Raw genomic sequence first — 19,308 nt, forward strand, 5'->3', positions numbered from 1 at the left:
TTAATAATATATATGATACAAATGAATGGGAAAAAGAATGGGGGGTTTCAAGCTTTTGACCTTCTAAGGGGATTTTCCTAAATAAAAAATATATCATGTCAAGAAAAAGCAAATACCTTCCTCATACTGGTCTGACCAAACAAATAAATTTTGAAACACACCACCAAACTCCAAAGACGTCGTATGCCTCTTCATTTCGTATTACCAAGTTTGAAACACACCCCACATAATACGTAAAAGTTCTAAAGATAAGCATTCTCATATAAAAAAAGACTAAATTATCATATTGGACTTTTATTTCAACATTGGTTATCAATATTCAATTTTTATTTGCTCCGACGACATTAACATATTCTCTTTGATCCATTTAAGACCCTTTTTCTCACTAGCGGTGAGAATTCTAGCGTGAATATAATTTTTTGTTGGGATATTTGCATATATACCCCTCAAATCTTTCATATTTGTAAATTTTACCCACAAATCTTGTATATAGTGACTAAAATATACTTTTCATTCTTAGATAGGTTTAATCATCCTCATTTCACTTCATATCCTATACCACCTTCCTTTATTAGAAGCCATTGTTAGTTTGCTACCCTCTAAATCCATCCTCACATCCACCAATATCATCCTCTTGCTAGCTGAAAAAACCAAATTAAAAACGCCTAAATGATAAAGAGGTGTGGTTGCCATGGCTGGAGAAGATGAAACATTTTAGGGAAAAATGCTTCCTGCCCCCAAAAGCCAAGTGAACATGCTTCCCACCCCCAGGACTTGGTCAATGGGCGTTTTACCCCTAAAAATAAAGAATCTGTTCTCTGAGCCCCCAAAACACAAAACCCAAGACATTAAAACATGTGAAGACCATAATACCCTTCTCTCTCTCTTTCTTTTTTTATTAAAATATGATGGAGATTATTTTATTATTTTTGTTTTCTCTCTCTCTTTATCATGATGTACCAAGAAGATAGTTGAAATGATTGATGAGGATTATTTTATTATTTTCGTTTTTATTATTTTTGATGTTTGTATTGGGAGGTTGTTAAAGTTACGGGTTGATTGTTAATGTTACGAGTTGGTTGTTAAGGTTAAGGGTTTGTTGTTAAGGTTATGAATCATCTCTCTCTCTCTTTCTTTTTTTATTAAAATATGATGGGGATTATTTTATTATTTTTGTTTTCTCTTTCTCTTTATCATGATGTACCAAGAGGATAGTTGAAATGATTGATGAGGATTATTTTATTATTTTCGTTTTTTATTATTTTGGTTGATTGTAGGGAGAGGTTGTTAAAGTTACGGGTTGATTGTTAAGGTTACGGGTTGGTTGTTAAGGTTAAGGGTTTGTTGTTAAGGTTATGAATCCTCTCTCTCTCTCTTTCTTTTTTTATTAAAATATGATGGGGATTATTTTATTATTTTTGTTTTCTCTCTCTCTTTATCATGATGTACCAAGAGGATAGTTGAAATGATTGATGAGGATTATTTTATTATTTTCGTTTTTTATTATTTTGGTTGTTCCGTAACCTTAACAATTAAACCAATTTTATTATTTTTGTTTTTTATTAACCTTAACAATTAAACCCGTAACCTTAACAATTAAACACGTAACATTAACAATTGTACCCGTAACCTTAACAACAAATCCGTAACCTACACAACAAACCCATAACCTTAACAACAAACCCTTAACCTTAACAACCAACCCGTAACCTTAACAATCAATGCATAACATTTACAACCAACCATTATCCTTAACAACAACTATCCTCTTGGTACATCATGATAAAGAGAGAGAGAAAACAAAAATAATAAAATAATCCCCATCATATTTTAATAAAAAAAGAAAGAGAGAGAGAGAGGATTCACAACCTTAACAACAAACCCTTAACCTTAACAACCAACCTCTAACCTTAACAATCAACCCGTAACTTTAACAACCTCCCAATACAAACAACAAAAATAATAAAAAATGAAAATAATAAAATAATCCTCATTAATCATTTCAATTATCGATAAAGAGAGAGAGAAAACAAAAATAATAAAATAATCCTCATCATATTTTAATAAAAAAAGAAAGAGAGAGAGAGGATTCATAACCTTAACAACAAACCCTTAACCTTAACAACCAACCCGTAACCTTAACAATGAACCCGTAACTTTAACAACCTCCCAATACAAACAACAAAAATAATAAAATAATCCTCATCAATCATTTCAACTATCCTCTTGGTACATCATGATAAAGAGAGAGAGAAAACAAAAATAATAAAATAATCTCCATTATATTTTAATAAAAAAAGAAAGAGAGAGAGAGAGGATTCATAACCTTAACAACAAACAATGTCTTGGGTTTTGTGTTTTGGGACCTCAGAGAACACAAGAGAGAGAGAGATGATTCATAACCTTAACAATTGACCCGTAACATTAACAATTAACTCGTAACCTTAACAATTAACCCGTAACTTTAACAACCTCTCAATACAAACAACCAAAATAATAAAAAACGAAAATAATAAAATAATCCTCATCAATCATTTCCCTCTTGGTACATCATGATAAAGAGAGAGAGAGAGAGAGAGAGAGAGAGAGAAATAATAAAATAATCATCATCATATTTTAATAAAAAAAGAAAGAGAGAGAGAGAGAGAGAAGGGTATTATAGTCTTCACATGTTTTAATGTCTTGGGTTTTGTGTTTTGGGGGCTCAGAGAACAAAATCTTTATTTTTAGGGGTAAAACACCTATTGACCAAGTCTTGGGGGTGGGAAGCACGTTCACTTGGCTTTTGGGGGCTCGAAGCATTTTTCCCAACATTTTAATTAAGATTGTAATTAGGCCTAATTAATTAAAAAAGGTAAGGTTTTTAATATTAATAATTTCCCCCTAATCTAACAGAAGTTATAAAATCCAATATTGAAAAATTGAGGTGTAAATTTTGATTTTGTAACTAAATTTTCAAATACGGAAAATTTGGAGGGTATATATACCAAAAACCTAATTAAAAATTGACATTCATGCCGGAATTCTCACCTCCGGCAAGTAAAAGTGTCTTATTTTACTAAAGAGGATTGAAATAAAATACTTTAATGTCATTGAAGCAAATTAAAATACCATACTTGTAAACAGGGTTGAAATAAAATAACAATCTGGTAATTTAGCTTATAAAAAATCTAAAACTGAAAAATAACTTGATATTGAGAGTCTATACGAGTCCTAATCACATTAGGAATAAATAAATTTTATGAATGAATAATAACCTGAACCAATATTTATGAATGAATAATAACCTGAACCAATATCAAATACATGATGTATAAGAATTTATTAAGATAAAGTAATCAGGTTACCTCACAAAAGTTTCACAAGTGCAAAACTTCCAAAGTTTCACACACAATGTTCTTTGATGAATCTAATTCATCTCTTAGTTATTCAAAAGTGATTTTTGAATTGAATGTTAAGGCTTCTCAAACTTTATATAGGTAAGTCATGTCCCTCATGTAATTATGATATTTGACCATTATTAAGGTCAAATAACTATGAAATCAATTTCTTTATAAGGTCAAAAAATTCATAACTTCTACTAAGGTTTGTAGGAACATGTAATATGAGACCCATTTAGGACCTCCCTCCTCCATAAATTAGTCCCTAGTAATTTAGTTGTAATCATGGTCATTGACAAACTACAACTTTCATATAAAAGACAGAGATTTTAATAACTAAGATCTGTGAGATCCATGTATCACAATAATGCACATATTAATCCTTCCGTCAACTAATATTTCCTACAAGTTTATTGGATTAGACATCCATACTCATTATCATCCCAAAAACTTATATGTGCACATCTTAAATATAATTAGAAAAAAAACATTGTAGAAAACTCTTTTAATATATACTAGTATGGTGCACGTGCGATGCACGTTTGACCACTTTCATATTTATATGTGGCCCCTAAGTTTTTATTGCATTGATAATTTTTTTGTATGTGACATTTATTTGAAGGATGTTATAGATAATATATATTAGGTTTTGATTGAATGACTTTTAATTGGCAATTTATGCTTGTTCTCAGAAAAGATATTTGACTTTTTATTGATTGATGATATAAATAGATGTTATAGGGTTATAAATATGATCATAAAGAACACTCATTTGGCATATGAAAAACCAGGATATTGTAGATGTATCATATAGCAGAATCACAAACATACCAAAGCAGACTATGCCAAGAAGAAAATTAAAATTATAATGAAATCTAATAAACAAAGTCTTCAAAAACATAAGAAGAAAACAAAATAAATGAGGTAAATGAAATTATTTAATTATATGTCCACTTACTATAGCAGAATCATATCCAGTTTAAGTTTGAATAAACAAACAAAGGGGAGCTCGATTTGAGCACCATTCATGGATTCATTAGATGCATCTTAGTTTGACAAATATAAGAGAGGATTGTTTGTTCTTGTTCTCATGTTCCTGTGGGGCTAATCGGATCATTGGTGGGGCAAGTAATTTAACAAAAATAAAACAACATATTTATCAAGCAGAGCCCAAGTGATCTACAAAAGAGATGCAAGAGGTTATGTTGCATGAAAAAGCGAGAATTCAACTAAAATTTTTATGATTTTCACAAACCTTGATAAATAATGGTAGTGATTGGTTATGTAGAGAATGAAAGATCTAGAAAATTATAGATTATACAAAAAGTAGGGAGTTATGAGATTTAAGAGATGAATGGACAAATGAGATTAATGTAGGTTTAGTGAAGGGGTTATAAAAATTAGAATTTAACATGCATGTATAATTAATAGGATGGTTATGACATGAATTTGAATTAATTTAATTCATGGTGAATTTAATTGGAGGTTATGAAATGAGAAATTGAGGGAGGGCATTGATGATGGTAAAATCATGTAACATCCGCATTAGAAGAGAGTGGGGAAATTGATAGCAAAGTGATTGAGATTAATGAATAGAATTAAAAAAACATTGAAGTTATGTGTGAGTGATTAAATAGAAAATTGATTGATAATTAATTAAGAGTTTAGGAACGCCAGGAGGATATAGATGAGTGTTTTATTGAATAAAAATTATATTTTTATAATAAAAAAATTTTACCTAACTCATACTACGCCCCACACATAACCCCCCAATTAGTGAATATATAATATTACACTACATTATTGAACATAGTTTTTTGCTTATGATATAATGAATAGGATAATATAAATAGTAAAATTATCTATATTTTAATGTAATATAATTTCAACCCACTTAATGGTGAACCTACCATGCCACACACATGAACCCAGTTAATATACCACACTCAACGTTGCAACAAAAGCTCATAATATAAAGATCCAAATAGTGCCACGTCAACTGAAGCTCTAGCAAAAATAAAATATTAAACTATGGTTCCACACCCCCTCCCCCTCTAGTTATGTGTCGCATTCATGAATCATAGCTTATTATTTTTATACTTATATTTCATGCTAAGATGATAATAGATAGATAACTATTTCTCTTTAACATTCACTTTTATTTTAAAGTTTATATCTTAAGTTTTATTTTTCAATGTATATAATAGTGCAAGTTCGTTGCGTGTGAACAATTGAAGTATTGTTCATTAGATATGATATTTAATAAAAACTAACAATTAAAATTTATTGAACTAACTAATTTAAACAAAACTAACAGTACTAATAACATAATAATTTTATATGATTAATACTAATAAACTAATAATTTAGTAACATGAATATTAATAAATGAATAATTAATTTGAACTAATAATTTCAATAATAATATTTAATTTTAAACTAACAAATTAGTATTTACTAAAGTAAATTATTTATAATTTAGTTAAATCTAATTTATTAATATTTTATAAATATTAGTTTTATTAGTATTAATAAATGTTAATTTATTAGATAATTGATAAGTTTAAATTAATAAAATAATTTGATGTTGATTATATGTATATTTATTTGATATTAATTTACAATTACTAAAAGTATTAGTTTAAATCATGAATTTTCATGAAAGCAAAAAAATTCATAAATGTAGAAAGTTCCACGATAGAGAGCAATGCCAAAAGTGATCAAAAGAATTCCTAGGGAAATAACAAAAAAGATCCAATGCATTTTCAACTTGCAAAAATTGAGCATTCTTTAAATTAAATCTGTCATTATGATCCTCTTTGAAACATCAAATGTCATGAAACTAACAAACAATCGAGATCATCATTTATTTAAAAAATTCCCATAAATTTAAAAAGCTCATCAATATCAGAAGAACTAAAAGAAAGCAGTATAAATCCTAGAATAAAAATAGGAAACAAAGATGCCCAAATCATACCCACCTCGCCAGAATTGCTGAACAAAACATCTGTAATTTTCAAGCTTTTATATCCTCGTACCTATATAAATCTCATAGTTTCAAATATGTTATGGATAACTCCCATAACATATAAATGAGATAAATATAAGATAATTTTTTTAAAAAAAGAGAGAATTATTATAAAGAAGATACTTTTAATCCTGGACATAAAAATTCTTCTTAAATAATGATAATTATTAATTCCTTCCCTACAAAATAAGTCATGAGAATGACACATATATAAATTATTCTCAAGTTTTATAATTCTTAAGTATGACGTGTATATAAATTGTGGAATGAGAAGTATACAATAAGAAGCAAAATTGTTTACATTAGCAAATTATCATCATCAATATAAGTTCAGCTCTACTACGTCTCTACCAAACCGTAGAAGAAGTACTCTTAATCTATATCAACAATGATGCAGACGCTTATGTGAAATCAAAAAGTATATGCTCAACATTTTCAGCGTATACTTATGTTCTCATAGACAATGCATATAAATTTAACTCCAATATATAAACTAATAATTTCAATTCAAAGTAGTCATTTTCTCAAAAATCAAGTTCTAAACTTTCACACACCAGCTTGACGGCCACTTCGTCTCTGCTCTATATATTAATACCTGCACCTATAAAATTAGACATTAAATACACAAACTGTTCATAAACGAAAGCTTAAGGATAGCTGATATCGAGATTCAACTCACTGATATATTTCTTACTAAATAATCCGCTCCTAATCTTCGTTTGCGATCACCTCGTCCCGACCGCAACAGAACAATTGATCCCGGGAGCTAATATTTATAATTTTATTCCCTAAAAGTTGAAGGACGGCTATGCCTAAATGAAACTAACCTATATCATCAATGTTTCTCTTTCACTAAATAGGTCATAGACTCGTATTAATGTACACTGCACAAAGCTCACTTACTCTACAAAAGCTCACTGAAAACAAACCTGCAAAGAGTAGTTAATTGTCATGAATTTAAGAACAGGTCTTAGATCATAGTATGTTACCCCAACTCCCATTCTAATAAATCCAACCTGCAGGAATTGACAAATGAGGACATAGATTATAATAAAACCCAATCAAAGTAAGAGAAACTCTAATGAAAGAGAAAAAGAAATTATCAAAAACATTGAACAGGATAAAAACTCCATATTGATTTATAAGAGAACATCTAGTTGGAGTATCAAAAATTCTCTCAAGCCTGTATTTATCAAGCAGAGCCCAAGTGATCTACAAAAGAGATGCAATAGGTTATTTTGCATGAAAAAGCGAGAATTTAACTAAAATTTTTATGATTTTCACAAACCTTGATACACTCAACCTGAAAACACAGAGGGGGGAAATTTTCACTTCAAAATCTCAAACTGAAAATTTAACATGCCAATCTCATCACAATATAAGATAAATAATGGTAGTGATTGGTTATGTAGAGAATGAATGTGTGATCTAGAAAATGATAGATTATACAAAAGTTATGATTTGAGCTATGAATGGACAAATGAGATTAATGTAGGTTTAGCGGAGGGGTTATAAAAATTAGAATTTAACATGCATGGATAATTAATAGGATGGTTATGACATGAATTTGAATTAATTTAATTCATGGTGATTTTAATTGGAGGTTATGAAATGAGAAATTGAGGGAGAGCATTGATCATGGTAAAATCATGTAACGTCCGCATTAAAAGAGAGTGGGGAAATTGATTGCAAAGTGATGGAGAATGAATAGAATTAAAGAACATTGAAGTTATGGGTGAGTGATCATAGAAAATTGATTGATAAATTAAGAGTTTAGGAATGTGAGGAGGATATAGATGAGTGTTTTATTGAATAAAAAAAAAAAAATTTTATAATAAAAAAATTTCACCAAACTCATACTACGCCCCACACATAACCCCCAATTATTGAGTATTTAATATTACACTACATTATTGAACATAGTTCTTTGCTTATGATATAATGAATATGATAATATAATTAGTAAAATTATCTATATTTTAATATAATATAATTTCAACCTACTCAATGGTGAACCTACCATGCCACACACATGAACCTGGTTAATATACCACACCACACACATAATCCTCAAATTATAGAATATACAAATTTACACTATAGTGTGCATATTTATTTGATTATGATATAATGTGTCGTATAATATAATTATAATATAATGAACAATACAATATAACTATGAAAATTTACTAATTTGTAAGACTATCTATATTTTAGTATAAAAATAGATATATTGAATAATAACTAATTAAGTTGATTTAATAAGATCGGGGGTTATGAGAAGAATTTGAAGGGTTATAATTTATTAAGTGAATCTAAGGTGACACCCTAGGCTCCCACCTAAGGACGCGACCTAAAATCACACCATTCCCTAATATATTTTTACGATCCGTTCCGTTGAACTTGATCTACACGTTCTTAAACTCAAACACACCAATTTTGAGGTGAACCTGTCGTGTTTTGACTATTCGTTAAGTCGTCCAAAAAGTTCTATTCATTCGAAACCGTTAAAATTGCGGCGAGTAGATGAATGGTCAAAACACGACGGGTGCACCCCAAAATTGGTGTGTTTAGGTTTAAGAACGTGTAGATCAAATTCAACGGAGCGGATCGTAAAAAAATATCAGGGAATGATGTGATTTTAGGCCGCGTCCTTAGGTGGGAGCCTAGGGTGTCACCTTAGATTCACTTTTCCCTATAGAGCTCAGAGTATTCTGGAATTGTCCCAGTTCAATATTTGTCTCCATAATTATTCACATGTTACTAAGAGTATCTACTCTAGTGGTTGAGACATACCACTCTATCACATATAGACGTATAGTAGTCGAGCATGTGACAACCATAAAAGAGCTAAAAATGTCTATAGGTTGTGAATGAATTTAAGTTCGCGAAGAAATAGAAATTAGGTTTCCCTGATTTAGTAACATATTACTTGCAAAATTTCTACACAATGTAATCCAAGGTTAACTCATATCATAATATGAAATAACACCTATAAATATACATTTAAAATCTTCTTTATTATCATATAATAAATTTATTAACTTTGTAGAGCATACAACTCTTTCAGATATATGGAGGTCTAGGAATATTCATATCAGGAAAGAAAGTCTTTGGATGAAATTAATGGATACATGGCACCTATCTTAAAAACAGAGATATCTGGCTTGTTCAGGCTAGGAGTGGAGACTCATGGATGTGGAAACAGATCTTAAGAATTAGGGACAAGGCTTTGTTCTCTAATGGAGGGGTTGATAACCTAATGCAATTGATTAACTCCTGTGTTAGTAACTCAAAAATTCAGATGTCAGTTCTCTACCATACTCTCTCCCCTGCAGCAAATTCTGTACCTGTACCATGGTATAACACAATTTGGGAAGGAATTAGCCACCCAAAGCATTCCTTTTTGAGCTGGCTAGCTGTGCAAAACAGAATGCAAACTCAAGATAGACTTCTCAAAAGAGGGATAATAACCAGTAACACCTGCTGTTTATGTGCAAGAACTGAGGAGAATAGAGATCACTTGTTCTTTGATTGTCACTACTCAAGTGAAGTCTGGTTGCTTGTGATGGATTGGCTGAAATTTTCATGGAGGTCTTGTGTGTGGAATCATATTATGGATTGGTATTGCTACAAGTTGAAAGGTAAGGGGTACAAGCAAAAAATCAAACGGATGGCTCTCTCCTCAACTCTATATTGTGTATGGATTGAGAGAAATAACAGAATCTTCAAGAACAAATTCAGAAATGCTAATCAGGTGTTCGGGGAAATAAAGATCAGTATGCTATACATAGTCCTCAATAGTGCAAGTTTACTTGACAGCAGAGATTGGATACTGTCATTATAGATGTAAATAAATAGACTATGAAGTTGTAATCTCATATTATGAGTATCTTGATGTACAATCATTTCATATTTGGTGAATGAATAATGTTTTTTCATTGACCAAAAAAAAACTATTTCAGATATTGTTGCGCGTTAGCGGAAGCGTGCTCGCGAACCAAACATCCACACGAGTCGACGAACAATAGAGAAGAACAACCAATGCGTACAATTCATAAAAGAACGGCACAAACCAATCACAAACACAAAGATTTACGTGGTTCGACAAATTACCTACGTCCACATGGAGAGGATGGGGAGTTTTCACTATATGGAGGAGAAAAACAATGGGTACAACTCTCAAACACTCAAAATAACTCTTACCAAAAGATCTCAACTCACCCCTCAGAAATCTCCCACTCAAAGTGCTCAAAATAACATCTTTTTCTCTCTGATAATAATCTCTTCTAAAACGTTCTATATATATAGAAACCCCTAAAATCAAAACAGAGGAATCCAACAATTCTAAAACCAAAATCAAAACAGACTAGGAATTATGTTTGGCCCAATAATCTACTATCTAACAATTCTCTACCTCGACGAAGTGTTCCCAGAACTGAGCCGACGTCAACAAGAGCAACAATGTGTCATCTCTCCAAATCTGATTGCACCAATGTGGTTGCCTACCAACCCTCTCTCCCAAGGGATCAAGTCGCTCGTAGTTCATTCAAATAGCCTCAACAAGCCTCAATAAGCACGATTCTGTAACAAACTTCTACACGCCAATTTCTCCTTTCCTGCAGCTCGAAACCCCAATGTCTGAGTTATATAAATTTCTTCATCAAGATCACCATAAAAAAAAGTTATTTTCACATCCAACTAATCAAATTCCAAACCATACTGTGCCACCAAAGCTAACACGATCTGAATCAAAGAGTACTTCACCACCGAAGAAAAGACTTCATTATAGTCAACACCTTCTTCATGTGGATAACCCTTCACAACCAATCTAGCCTTAAACCTCATAGGAGTTCCCTGAATGTTCTCCTTCTTCGTATACACTCATTTGCAACCAATAGCCTTCCGCCCCTTTGGAAGCTCAACAAGCTCCCATGTGTGGTTCCTATGAAGAGACTCTATCTCCTCCTGCATAGTCTCCTGTCACAAATTAGCCTCTGAACTATGCTCAGCCTCTCTGAATGTAGTAGGAACCATCTCGTCGACACTCTCCACCGGAAGTGTATATGCAACGACTGTGTCTGTATACCTCGCTGGCAACCGTATGTCTCACCTCGGTCTCCGAACTCCAATCGAATCCTAAACTTGAGCCGTCGGTCCCTGATCCTGCTCTATCGTAACTGTATCCTCCAAATCATTATGGTGCTCATATAGCGTCACCTCAGTCGGTATTCTAATGGATACAGTCTCATCTAGACTCTGTGAAACTGTATCAATCTTCACCACCTACAATATCTCCTCTGTCGGGGTGCTCTATACCTGATGAGAGCTGGTAGACTTCAAGAGCGAAGCCTTATCGAATATGACGTCTCTACTCAACGTAATTTTTTTCTCAACTGGATCCCAAAGCTTGTATCCTTTCATACCACGCTTGAATCTCACAAATATGACCTTCGTGAGCATATCCGCTGGATTGTCTTTTGTGTGAATCTTCCTAAGCTCCATATCCCCATCTTCAAGAACATCTCAAATGAAGTGATAACAAACATCGATATACTTCGTCCTCGTATAAAAGACCTGATTCTTTGCCAAATAAATAGTACTCATGCTATCACAATAAATGGTGACGGATCGCTGCGAAACACCAAGATCCTCCAAAAGTCCTCAAAGCCAAATCGCCTCCTTAACAGCCTCTGTAATTGCCATATACTCTGCCTCCATCGTCGACAAAGCCACTGTAGACTATAAGGTGCACCTCCAACACACCGGTGTATGGGTCAAAGTGAACACATATCCCATCGTCGACTGACATTTATCCAAATCTCCAGCGTAATCTGAATCTACATATTCAATACATAGCTGTTCACCGCTAGTGTCCCGCTCAAATACCAAACCAACGTTGAGAGTACCTTGAATGTACCTCAAAATATATCTCACGACATCCCAATGACCCAGACCTGGGTAATGCATGTATCTCAAAACTATGCTCACTACATACGACAAATCCAGCCTCGTACAAACTATGGCATACATTAAACTCCTAACTGTGCTCGCATACAGAGTATTTGACATCAACTCTCTAGTTTCAACTATCTTTGGTGAAAGGTCAGCTGAAAGCATCAAATGGACTCCTAATGGTACACTAACTGGTTTCGTCTCCATACTCACATTAAACTGCTATAGTACCTTCTTTAAATAAGTCATCTGTGTCAAACAAATTCTTCACATATCTCTATCTCTGTCGATCTCCATCCCCAAAATACGCTTAGTTTCACCCAAATCCTTCATCTCGAACTCTTTTAAAAGATGTTCCTTCAACTCATCTATAGGGGATCTGGAAATAGAAGTAACCAACATGTCATCGACATAAAGCAATAAATAAATGTACGCATATTCTTGCAACTTGTGATAAACCAAGCATAAACTCATTGAATCATCTATACCACTATCGTGGAGATTGCTTCAATCCGTATAGCAATTTCTTTAACTTACAAACCAATTTCTCCTTCCCTACAGCTTGAAACCCTAATGGCTGAGTTATATAGATTTTTTCATCAAGATCACCATAAATAATGATGTCTTTACATCCAATTGATCCAATTCCAAACTATACTATGCCACCAATGCTAGTAAGATCCGAATCGAAGAGTGCTTCACCATCGGAGAAAAGACTTTATTGTAATCAATGCTTTCTTCCTATGCATATCCCTTCACTACCAACCTAGTTTTGAACCTCACTGGAGTGCTCTCGGTGCCCTCCTTCTTGGTATACACCCATTTGCAACCAATCACATTCAGCCCCTTTAAAGATCGACAAGCTCCCATGTGTCGTTCTTCTGAAGAGACTCCATCTCCTCCCGCATAGCTTCCTGCCACAAAACAGCCTTTGAACTCTGCTCAACCTCTCTGAATGTAGTAGGAACATCTCATCAACACTCTCACCGGAAGTACATATGCAACCATTGTATATGTATACCTCACTGGCAACCATATGTCTCTCTTGGGTTTCCGAACCGCAATCGAATTCTAAACCTGAGCCGTCGGTCCCTAATTCTGCTCTGCTAAACATGTATCCTCTAAATCATCACCGTGCTCACCTGGTGTCACCTCAGTCGACACTCTAATGGATACGCTCCCATTTGGACACTGTGGAGCTTTATCAATCTCCACCATCTATGATGTCTCTGATGTTGGGGTATTCTCCGCCAGATGAGAGCTGGGAAGCTTCAAGATCGAAGTTTCATTAAAAGTGACGTCTCTACTCAGCCCAATCTTCTTATCAACTGGATCCCAAAGGTTGTATCCTTTCACACCACACTTGAATCTAACAAATATGGTATTTCTAGCTCGAAATTCTAATTTAGCAGTCTTCATATGATAAAATACAGACCATGAGTTGATCATAATCGTGTGCTGGCTCTCCCAACCACATCTCCATAGGGGTCTTCCCCTCAATCGCAGATGAATGCAGCCTATTAATGAGATGACTTGCATAAGAAAGTGCCTTAACCTAAAAAATCTTCTCCAAACCACTCTGCAATAACAAACATCGGACCTTCTCCAGCAAAGATCGATTCAACCTCTCTGCCACCCCATTCTGCTACGATGTATGACTAACTGTGAAGTACCTTTCTATGCCCTTGTCTTGATATAGCTGCTGAAAGGAGTCTGAAGTGTACTCGTTGCCGTTGTCGGATCTCAACGTCTTGATCTTTCTCCCTATCTGTAGTTCTAATCTTCTCTTCCACTCCACAAATATTATAGGGTGTTGTTTGGTGGAAAATTTTGTAATAAGAAAACAAGGAAAGAATTGCGTTTGATTTTATTCTCTCTAACTGCTTAGAAAAAGAATGATTACAATTCTCTCAACTCTCGATTACAATTTGAATTCCTGGTTACAAAAGAGAAGAGAATGATCTGGATTCTCCCCTTTGTTTAATTCTGGGTTCTTCTTGGTAGCGATGAGATGCCTCCCTCGAATGCTCGCGTCGAGTTTGCTTCTTGTTGACGATCCGATGTCTTGTTTCACTGGAATGTGGTCTTCTCCTCACGATTTGACGTTGTGGAGAACTTGCGTGGCAAGTTTTAGAACTCTGAATGAGTTTGTTTGATCTTAACCGTAATTGGTTAGACAAGCCAAAGATCTCTTCTCTTCTGTTAAGGAGAAGGATCCAAAAGCCAGCCCGAGATCTCTTCTTTGCTGCCCAAAAAGAAGGATCTAAAAAAAAACCGACCCTGAACTGAATTGATTTTCAGTTATTTATAGGGGATTAAGGGGTGTAACCACCTCCTTAATTCGCTCCTAAGTGGGGCTAATGTGATATAACCGCCCATTAAATCACTCCTGAGTGGAGTTGTGATCCCCTCAGATCGTGGGAAACAGTTTTGAAACTGTTCAGCTCGTGTTTGGACGAGTCAAATGCAAAATCCGCGTTCTGGCGTGAATTCTGCGTTCAAACGCACCGTCTAGAAGCTCGGACGCAGTATTTTGTTGGAAGCTGCGTTTGGCAGCTTGGAAGCTGCGTTTGGGCAGTGATGGAGCTGCGTTTGAGCAGCGATGGAGCTGCGTTCGGCAGCGGTGAAGAGCTGCGTTCGGCAGCGGTGAAGAGCTGCGTTCGGCAGCGGTGAAGAGCTGCGTTCGGCAGCGGTGAAGAGCTGCGTTCGGCAGCGGTGAAGAGTATTAAACTAGAGCTCTCATCAGTTGTCGTGTAGGTCGTCAGATTGTAACCTTCAGCGATCTATGTGAAAGTCTTCGAATTGTAGCCTTCTGGAAGTCGTCAAATTGTAACTTCCATCATCGGTGTTTGATGAGGATCAGCTATCTATTATGATTTTTAGACAGCCTACAGGTGTAAATTTGATTTTCCGAAAACAGGGAGTTTCGTTTGTATTGATAAGAAAGTTTATTACAAACTAATAATCAAATGTTTACAACAGAAGCAGAGGGAATGCCCTCTTTGTTTAGTGTGGGGACTTTTGGTGGCTACAGGATGCTTCGCTCGATGCTCGTGTCGAGTCTGCTTCCCTTGGACCGTTCGATCGAGGTTGCCGTGAAGCTTCAGTACGCAGCAGAAGCTCGAGTCGATAGAGTTCGGGTCTTCTAGTTCGTCGGCGATCGGGGCTCGGAACTAGGAAGTGGTGCTGCAATGCAAGGATTATGCAAGGAGCTCGGTCTCAACTCTTTTCTCAAAGTTTTTCGACCTCCTCTAAGCTTACTGGAAGAGGCTTTTAAATGGAAGAAGGACAGCTTGACTGCTCCTTGAATTATGGGATGTGACCATACATTGTTTGGAGATATCCTACTGCTTATTCGTACCATGAGTGGTCATTCGAAGAGTTGTGCTCTGCATCACGTCACGTAGGAGTGGGAAAGCCCCTCCTCGTATGCATGACAACGACTGTCGGATGCTTGCGTGGATCTGACCAACCACCAAGCGCCGGCGGCTCTCACCCTTCGCTTGGACAACTGAGGTGAGTCGCATTTATGAGGGTGCATGCTGCTTTGACACCTGTCTGCTCACTTGTACTGTGGGCGGCCATTCGGCAGGCCTAGAGTACCGTGTCTTTTCTCTTCAGGTCGAGAGAGGCGGGGAAGCAGGTTCCTGGCACTCGAGTGGGTTTGGATAGCTTGCCGAATGCTGGCGGATCTGTCTCTTGACTCAGACAGCCGAGGTGAGTTGCATTTATGAATGTTCAGGTCGACTCGACACCTGCCCAGTCCTACGTACTGTGAGCGGTCGTTTGACGGTCTTAAAGTACTGTGCCCTCTCCCTTCGGGTCGAGAGAGGTGGGAAAACCCATCTCAGCACGTGGGGCGGCAGATATCCGGCTGTACTGACAGCCTTGAGGTTTGCAGGCGGATTCGACTTTGGACTCGGGCAGGCGAGTTGTGTAAAAGGCGAAATTCCGCTATTCCCAGTTGATTCTGGCTCGCGCAGGCGAGTTGATCGTTCAGGTGAATTTCTTGCAAGCTCACAGAGGTATTTTTTACCATCTACAAGACCCCCTTCAAAGTTTTCAGACCTAAACCAGCTTGCGTGTGGTCTGGAATACTTTGAATAAAGAAGTCCTTGGCGAAACAAGTACATTTGGTTTCTTATAGGATTTTTAGCAAACCCTCAGCTATCAACGGGTTTGATTTGCCTTTACCGATTACCGTTTGAATCGGGCTAGCCATACTATTCCCCTCAGTATGATGAGTTGTCGAGTAGTTTCTCTTAGACTTGTCGCTAAGATTTCTACTCTCAACCTCAGCCATTTGAGGCGTGGTTTTGAGCGAGGTCATCTCGTTGGCGGTTCGAGGCTTGGGACAAGTCATGTTATTTGTTGTTAGTCTCCAAGGGCGAATGAGCCACTCTGGCGAAGTTAGGTTTTGGAGGTGAAACTCTGTTCGACTTGCGGATTTGGGTCGAGTTTTCGCAGGCGAGATTTTTCTTTTCGGACGAAACTCGGTTCGGTGTGGGTGAGCTACGCGTCCGCTGGTGGGCTTCGTGCTTTCCAGCTAAGACGGCGTGGTTCTGTCACGTCGCGTTCTGACGTAAGCTTCGTGCACCTCGTCTGGATCGTGGCCGTGGTTTTTGAACCCAACCGTCGGATACCACTGTCGATTTCGGCTCGGGTTCCGGGTTTTCGACCGGCCCGTTTCCCGTCTTAACGTGGCACTTCGAAATGTCATGGGGGCAATCTGGGCCGTTGATCTCGATCGTGGTCACGTCTCTCGTCCGCCAGTATTTCGCTTTTTTAGGGCGATCGTGGCCACGTTGGCAACTCCTCCGTTAAATAGGCTGTTCCCTTTCTTTAAGAGTTACCGTGCTCAAGAACCTTAAAAATTTTCTAGAGAGAGAGAGAGTTCCCGCTTAATCTCCTCAATGGCACCAAAATCCAAGAAGTGTATCGCGAAAGGAGGAGGTCCCGGGCGTTATTCCGACCGCCTCGCCGCCGGTGCACCCGTCTGCATACCTGAGACACACTTGGGTAAGTCAAGAGGTTCATCTGACGACTTCGCGTAGGTTATAGGTGTCGGGTTGGGCAGATGAGCCTCGTTTATCCTCCCTAGGTTCGATCATCTTTGGTAACTTCCCCGACCTAGGGCAAAGTCGGCCCCTTTTCGGGCGAATTTTGTATTTACTCATAGGGGACGATTTCTACCTCTACAGGCGAAATTACTCTTCATCAAATGTGGCGAATTCGTCTCTTGACAGGCGAGTTCGACTTTACTCTGGTAAAGGCGAATGCGGCCTATGCAGGCGGATCTCGTTATGTCGGGCGAATTTTGCTCCACGACAGGCGGATCTGTATCTGCCTCCTGATTTTTCTTGACTTTGTTTTGCAGCGACCTTTTCCGACAAAGCCCTCCCAAAGGGTGTGGCCATCGGTCTAGCCGGAGGTTCAGGTCATACGGTGCCCCCTCGGTTTCCTTCCTTAGGTCTTGTGCCCGTGTTTTTTGTTGATAAACCGGAAGGCTCGATAAAGAGAGTCACCGATGAGCACCACCTAACACTACGTGAGTTGACCACCGACGCGGCGTTGACAGACGAGGACATGGCGGAGCTGCCGAAGCCTCAGTTTTTGTTTGGTGATGCTGCGACTGATCCTTCCGCTCTGTTGATCAAAGAGAGCAGGTGGTTCCGCGTAATGGACGGGGTCCACTACTACCTTCCAATCATGCCGAGGTGTTTCTCAATTGTTGAGCTGCGCTCCCTTGTGGTTCCAAGGACGATGAATTAGGATTTGATCCCAACTCAAGACGGGGTGACTTGCGGCGTCTTTACAGGCTCTACGGCAGGGTACGGGGTAGAGAGCTCTTGTAAACGGGTGACATGCCTGTGTCTGGGCCTACCGTTCAATGAGGTGCCCACCGGAGACACGACAGCGGTCGCGGAGACCTTCCATCACCGCTTCTTCCAAGCCGGAGGGAGATTCCCTCCGAAGGATTTCAGAGCTCCGGGGTGGATCTATTCTGCGCCTGGCAGTAAGACCTGGTGGTCCAAGATCACCGATTACATTCTGGCCGAGAATTCTGACCTCGCGAATACAGAGTTGTATGCGGCCATTCAGGCCACTCGCCATGGTCTAAAGATCAATGCTCCCCAGTTCCATAGCATCTTAGAGCTATATTGTGCAGACAATGGCACGTTTTACACCCCCAATGGTGAGCTCGACATAACCCTTCACGAGATGTACGATGTGTCGGGACTGCCTCCGGGAGACTTTTCGTATGAGGAGTATGTTCCCAGTCAAGATGAGATCGATCAGCTCTCGGTCCGCTCCCCACTGGTGGTTGAGACTCTATGGGAATTGCTCTGCCACTACTACATCTGCCTCAACACCTTAGGGGCGGTGGACCACAAGGGTAAGAAGAAAAGAGCTTCGGGAATCAGCCACAAGAACTGGGCTGATTATCTATTCCCGGAGAGCGATATCAAAGGGAGGCCTGCTCTGCCGTTGTGCGCATGTGATCAGGCCGAAGTGGAGAGGAGGATGGTCGAAGGGGAAGCCACTATAGCTCTCGATCACGACGAGGGTGGGTTCAAGTCTGGAACGGTCTTCCATTTGTTTCACCACCAGGCTAAGTCCCCTATCTCTGAGAAATCTTTGTTCGCGGGGTACCTCATGTTGTGGCTGAAGAGGTGCGTGGTTCCCGCTCATTCCTTCGAGGCGCTTCCAGTGGAGGTCGTGTATCCGGCGGTTTGCTTAGCCCACGGGAAGTCCTATTCTTTGGTGTCGGCGACGATAGCGTGCATCCACCGGGGACTCCGTATGTTGACGGCCCAGTTCTGCCGTGTGTCGACTGTTGACGAATGGGAAGGGGAAGTCATCAGGACCCCTAATCCTAGAGTGGGATTGCCGTACACCTACTTGATGGCGTGGTTTGTTTACCACTGTGAATGTTTGATGAGC

This window comes from Asparagus officinalis, chromosome 5 (assembly GCF_001876935.1).
Source record: "Asparagus officinalis chromosome 5, Aspof.V1, whole genome shotgun sequence".
Lineage (NCBI taxonomy): Eukaryota > Viridiplantae > Streptophyta > Magnoliopsida > Asparagales > Asparagaceae > Asparagus > Asparagus officinalis.